At 42.0% G+C, this 7,077-nt stretch overlaps 1 long non-coding RNA gene across 1 annotated transcript; it reads right to left on the reverse strand.

The window, feature by feature from the left end:
- Positions 1-832: 832 nt before the first annotated feature.
- Positions 833-3,081, reverse strand: LOC119931334. The gene is made up of 3 exons (XR_005452126.1): positions 2,728-3,081; positions 1,571-1,637; positions 833-906 (listed from the first exon to the last, which is right to left on the reverse strand). It is a non-coding gene; the product is annotated as an uncharacterized LOC119931334 (long non-coding RNA).
- Positions 3,082-7,077: the final 3,996 nt, after the last annotated feature.

Here is a 7,077-nt window from a genome sequence, read left to right on the forward strand (position 1 = left end):
CCTAGTGGATAGGGCATGTCTTCTAGGTTTCACTGAGCAACTTCTCGATGGTATTCTTGAGGGTATTTGTTAAGTGTTTACTATGTGCCAAGCACTGTAGGAGGCACTAGGGTAGATACAAGATAATAAGGTTGGGCACAGTCTCTGTTCTACTTGGGGCTCACAGTGGTGGCAAAATTATCCTCTGTTGGAAAAAGAAATCTCTCACTATTCTAGGTAGAGTGTCCTTTTATCACTTGGGATTCTGCAGGGAATCCGAAGAACAATTACAGATTATTCTGATGATTTCAGAAGAATTAAGTGTCTTCTTTTATCTTCTTTCCTTTAGTTTCTCATTGTCTCCCTTGGAGGTGTGAAAAAGAGCAAAGCTTACCAACCATCAGAATAAATGGGTTGTTTACTGCAATGTTTGCAGCCCTGGGGAAAAACAAACCTTCCCCAGAGGGAACAGATGAGGTGTGAACTCTAGGGAAATATCCTAATCTTGAGTCTGAATCTTTAGCAGTAAATGCAAGGAGGCTGTGAAGATAAACAAATAGGTAGGGATTCCAGGGGCAACTGGTGCAGAGTTGCCTGAAAACCAGATCGGTTGGAAAAACCTAACAAAATGGAATAACCAAATGGATCTTTATCACCCAGATGATCGGCGTTTCTACCTCTATGGATTCAATTAATAGGAGAATTGCCAAATCTCTACTTCCTGTTGCAGGTGTGGATAGGGAGACCACTCATTTAGTTTTGTATCAGACAGTCTAATTTTCAGATGACCAGTCCCCTCTCCGGAATGGATATGAAATTGAACGCCTTTGTATTTGGTATTTTTATTTTAAGTACCCAGCTTCCCTTCACTTTGTTTCCTGCTGCCGAATTCCATACCTCAGAAGTCGAGCCTCTGTTCAGAGGGAACTGGGAAGGAAACACAAAAACTTTGGAAAAAAAAAGGGAGTCAGGGGTCTTCTGCAGAGAAATTCTCTTTTTGGGTGTACCAGTTAGTCAATCATATTTATTGAATACATAATTATTAGTAATGTACTTGTTAAGCATTTACTATATGCCAAGCATTGTTCTAAGCCTGAGGGTAGATATAAATTAATCAGGTTGGATGCAGTCCCTGTGCCCCACAGGGCTCACACTCTTTAATCTCTATTTTATAGATAAGATAACTGAGGCCCAGAGAAGTTGTGACTTGCCCAAGGTCACACAGCAGACAAGTGATGGAGATGGGATTAGAACCCTGGTCCTTTTGACTCCCAGCCCTGTGCTCTATCCACTAATCCAACTAAGTTCTTACTGTGTGCAGAGCACTGTACCAAGTGCTTGGGAGAGTATGATATAACAATTAACACACATTCTGTGACATTATTGTGTTACACTGACACAACAGAACACATGAAATACCATGCACACAGTCCACAAGCATCATCAGTGACTACGGTAGGGTGGATGTGTGTGTGTGTGTGTGTGTGTGTGTGTGTGTACAAGTAATTGTGTAATCAAGACATCATCATACTTTTGAGTACTGTAATATTTCATGGCTAATAATGGAATTTATTAAATGCTTACTACCTACCAAGCACTTGGGTTGATGCAAGGAAACTAGATCAGCCACAGGCCCCATCCTTCACAGGGATCACCTCCTAAGAAGAAGGAAGAACAGAACTTTTGTCCCATTTTACAAATTTAAAAAATGAGGCCCAGAGATGTGAAGTGACTTGCCCAAAGTCACACAGCAGGCAAGTGGCATGGCTTGGATCAGAACTCAGGTCTCCTATGCCCAATCCCGTGCTCTTTCTACTTTTCCTGCTTTAGTAGGAACTCTAGTCATATCTATAGAAAAAAATAACCAAATTCCACCTGAACTTTACAAGGATCATTCACACCTCTTATTCCAGAAGATGCTGTTTGCCCATCTCCACTGGTGTGTGAAAGTGAATATGCATATCTGGATGTAACTCTACATTAATATATTCATGTGACTGAATGTTTGGATGTTAGTAAATACACATTCTGCTCTCTGAATACCATTAGAGGTGTCCTGATGTTTTCTTAAGTCCCTGAGCACGTGAGCCAATGCTTATTTTCACAGCTGGATTTAATGACAGCTGTGCAGTCCACCACTTTAAAAAACAACAGAAAAGAGCAAACCTGTCAGGATGGGTGGATGCCTTCCAAAGCAAGTATATTCTGCAAAATAACAGCAACTGCATCCACAACAAATGAATTGTTTTAACTGTAATGGCACTTGGCTACCACCTGATGCTTAGCCCCTAACAAATGGCAGCAGTGGGTGGGTGGGTCATGTTAATGGCATATTCACCTGAGGGGCCCCAATGTTGCTCATCTTAACTCCAAAATCAACCCGAGAACCCTGACTGAAAAGGTGTCCCTGACTTTGCCATCCTTAATGATAATGGTAAACTGGGGAAAAATGATAATTGTTATTATTACAATTATGGTACTTGTTAAACACTTACTATGTGCCAAGCACAGCTGTAAGTGCTGGAGCAGATACAAATTAATTGGGTTGGACAGAGTCCCTGTCCCACATGGGCCTCACAGTCTTAAACCACATTTCCTAAATGAGGTAAATTGAGGCTGAGAAAAATGAAGTAACTTGCCTAAAGTCACAGAGCAGAGAAGTGGCAGAGTCGGGGTAAGAGCGCAGGTCCTTCTCACTACCAGGCCCATGCTCTATCCAGTAAACCATGCTGCTTCTCCTTAACATACCTCATTGCCCTCCATCCTGTGGCAGCTGCCACCAGCGACCTCAGAGTAGATGCCCCAAATCCAAGCAGGGTGTTAGCTTGGTGGTAGGAGGAGACCGACAGAGGAGAAAGCATCAGCTGTCAATCATGCATACTATGGGGTCCATTAGGAAGACTGGCTGCCTTTCCACCTTCAACCCAATCCAGCAGCTTCTACGGGAACCAGGCTCAAAAGCAATCTGTCCCCATCTCCTTTTTTGTTGGATTAAGAACAGGACCAGGAAACAGCAGGACGTATTTGCTCAGATTTTTTTTTCATTTTTTTTTAAATTGCCTCATTTTTCTCCTGCTGCAGCTAGTATATGTGTTACTCTCACCCAACCAAACCCTCTTTGAGAAGGCCGGCAGTAGGAAACAGAGATGACGTGTCTGCGTTTAGGGGAGCTCACTGAAAGGGTGGCCCTGTGATGGAGAACAAACCATTATGACTTTTCCTGATTCAGAATGCACACCGCTACCTGCTACTGGATCACTGAAAGGTATTGCCACCCCTTTTGGGCCTTTCAAAGGGGAGTTGCCATAACTTTCTTATTCCCTATTTATCTCAATAGAGACACTCTGTGGGGATAGGGAAGGGAATGGGTAGTTTTTTAAATCCTCCTATCCATGCACTCCTTAGCTAAGCATGTACAATGGCTGCAGGAGAGTCAGTCCCCTGAGCTGGCTTGGATTTGGGTTGGCACACGGGGTTGGTTGAGCCCAGTGTTTTTGTTTAGAACAAGAACAAGGCAGAGAAGTGAATCGAATGCTTGAGAGAGCCAGGCACTGTTCTTGGCTCAGCCTTGGTGGCCTCCCTTGGTAAATAGAAGATGGATGCCCAGGCCATGTCTAGTCGCAGCTTTTCCAGGTCACATCTGTTCATGAATTTCTTCTTCAACCTCAAAACATTAAACACCTGGACAGCTGCAACAGCACATTAAGTTGTTGGGGAAGCAGCGTGGCTCTGCTGAAAGAGCCCGGGCTTTGGAGTCAGAGGTCATGGGTTCAAATCCCGGCTCCGCCGCTTATCAGCTGTGTGACTTTGGGTAAGTCACTTCACTTCTCTGTGCCTCAGTTACCTCATCAGTAAAATGAGGATTGATTGTGAGCCCCACATGGGGCAACCTGATCACCTTGTATCCTCCCCAGCGCTTAGAACAGTGCTTGGCACATAGTAAGCGCTTAACAAATACCAAAATTAATTAATTAATTAATTAATTAAGCCCTTCTGCGGAAGAACAGCCCCAAGGCTGTAAAGGATTGAACATCAGGGTCCAGCGCCCCGAGATGGGATGATGGGGTATTACTGTGAGGTTGAGTCTCCCTTTCCCTCAGCCATGTTTAGAAGGGTGCAGGACTGTCACAGTGCCTCTTTATAACAGGGGCTGGGGAAAATTCAGTATAAAGACACCATTCTCTTGTCAGTGTATCCTGGTTGTTTCAGGGATCTGCACTCTATTTCTTCTGGGGACTTTCCATTGTCTGTGATTCCTCTCTATTTTATACACCAATCCCTGTAGGGGGTTTAATCCAGAAGAACAGATCACCCCCAAATAATTTACCAAATCCCAATGTGAATTGAAGGGCTCATCTCTTGTCCACCAAACTCTTTTGGCACTTTATTAAAGAAATAATTGTTAACAGTCATTACTCTTTAGACTAAAATAACAACAACAAAGGGAAATTGTTTGGTTTTGAACCCTTTCCTAGGTACCTGGCTATTGTGTCAATCAGAAAGAGCAGCTGCTCCATTTCTAAAAGCAGCAAACTAGATGTAGTTTTGCTGTTTTTATTTACCTAGAGGTTTATTTTCCAAGACAGCTCTGCAGGCATCAGACTTGAAAAGAACAATCTTGCAAGAAGTTAGTCTTCAAATTCACTCAGCTCAAATGTTGCTTAGAAATGCATGAAAATCATAACAGCAAACTGATGGAAACAGCCATCAATTCTACGCACTGAATAGCAGAAGATGCCAAAAGTTCAGGCAGGTGCTCTTTTAAAATGATTTCAGACCCCAACTAAAGGAGATAGTGTTCTAAATGTACTTCACTCTCAACTTCTCAGCCTCTGTCTCCTCACTCGTGCCACTCCCCAAGTCTGGAACTCCTTTCCTTTCTAAATTCAGCAGACTGCAGGGCTCTGCATGTTCAAAATCCCTCTACCACCTCGTCTCCTCCAACAAGCCTTCCTTGATAAACTTCCTACCCCCTGAATCACATCAAACAGTCACCTTGATTACATAGGTTTTTGGTTATATCCACTTTCAGTCCTCTGTGTTCGTATGCACAGTCCACTGTACATTCAATTGTTTATTTTGATTACTTGTAAATATTTTTAAGTTTGTGCCTCCTGTTAGATTGTAACATGCAAAGACTGCACTCTGTTGAGGTATAGGCTATATTGATCTAATGATTTCAAAACAGATGTTTGAATTATTAGACATTCAATTAAGTAGCAAACTCGAAAGACACCGAAGGAAGTCAGAGACTACCTCTGGAGCTGTCCAAAACAGAACTGTCTTTCAGGAATAGTTCCATTGCTGACCTATCTGCAAGTAGAGGCATTGATTAGGTGAACTCTTGAGTGCTTTTTTTTTTTTTAACTCCTGGGTTCTGTGAAAAGGGGGAGTTTTACCCTTGAAAGTTCTCTGAATAGAGATTCTGGTCGGTCAAGGAGAGTTCATAGCTTATAATGAAAGTCAAAATTAACAGATCATTTTTCCTCCAAAGCAGCTGTGTCTTAGGTCAAGTCCACCCACAGTTGAGTACAAGTACTTTTTACTCCCTCTCTCAGTACATTTATTACATAACCCCTTTTGTCCTGAATTTTTTTTTTCAAATTGTCTACAGTGTGCAAAGTTGCTAATTCTTCACTTAGGGCTGTTTGTTGTGACCTCAAATATCTCAGTTAAGAGGGTCAATGGTAATGTTGGAATGCCTGTTCATTCCCCAAGTACTAATTTTCCCAAAGATTGCTATGTGTTTGATTTATCTTGCCTAGTTTTCTACTTCCTGCTGTTTTACTGTCTGTCTCAGAGCGAAAAACATTCATTCTATTAACTGGACATATGTGCCATTTTTGATGTCACTCCACTGGTTTTGTCCATTTTAATGCCTCAAATAGGCCTTTCTTTTAGGCTAACCAAAATCCTGCCTGGTTTATTTACAAATTTTGAAAATCTGTTTTGGTTTATTTTTTAAGTAATCACCCAGATTTGTTTAGCTTGCTGAAATCACAGTATTTGGATAACATTTTCTGAACATACACATTTTAAAATGAAAGAGGAAAAATACTTTTGTGGTCTGGCTTTCAAACAACAAGTTCATAAATCTAACCAGGTTTCTCACCACTATACATCACCATTCTTTTTTTTTTTAACATCCGATTATTTTCTCAGAGTTTTTCTTAATTTGTGAAATCTATTTCTTATCAAATGGGCCTTATTACCAACCCCTTTGTTTGTCCTCTTTTCTTTTCAGAAGCGGTGATGAGTTTATTACTGTCCTAGTTTAGCTCTTGTAAGTCTTGCAAGAGAACTAAATACCAGTTCTCTCTCCCACTAGACTATGAGCCCCAACTGGGACAGAGACTATGTCTGACCTGATTAGCGTGAATCTACCCAATGCAGTCCTTGGCACATAGTAAGCACTTAACAAACATAATTATTAACAACTTTCCTCCCTTTCTCCACCTGGCAGATGACTGAATTCCCCATCTTTATACCTGAAGTCTTCCCTTTGCCAGTACTGCAATACCAATAATGAGGATCTGGTTGGCATCTCTCCCCAGTGGCTGGTGGCCCCCATCTCCAGTATGTATGCCAGTATTCCTCCCAGGTGTGTTATCAGCAGCCTCTATATCAAGTGTAAACTCTGTGGTGCCTCCTACACTTGTATTGTTCAATGGTAACTCAATAATTAGCTTCTAATATCTGATCTTTGTAGCATTCACAGGTTTCCTATCTGTCCCACAACTTCATCTTCCCCATCCTATTTTCTTATCTCCAAGGCCAAATGGCCCATCCACTAAGAAGCAGCACTCTCACTCTTCCCTACTTCCCCTTCCCATATATGCTGGTGGAATGGGGCCTGATATCATTTCTATATTTTTGCAAATAAACCCACCCCGCCCCCCCCCAAAAAAAAATTAACATCATGATGGCTACTCATGTCAATGAACTGTTTGTATTATTGTCTGAAACTATTGAGTAGATGGCTTGGCACCTCCCTCATTTTGACACTCCACATGTCTTCTATCCCTTCCTCAGGCCTTACCTGCCTCCTCCATTTACTTGTCGCTAGCACCCCTCCTAGGATGATTCATACTTCCTATC

This window comes from Tachyglossus aculeatus, chromosome 8 (genome assembly GCF_015852505.1).
Source record: "Tachyglossus aculeatus isolate mTacAcu1 chromosome 8, mTacAcu1.pri, whole genome shotgun sequence".
NCBI lineage: Eukaryota > Metazoa > Chordata > Mammalia > Monotremata > Tachyglossidae > Tachyglossus > Tachyglossus aculeatus.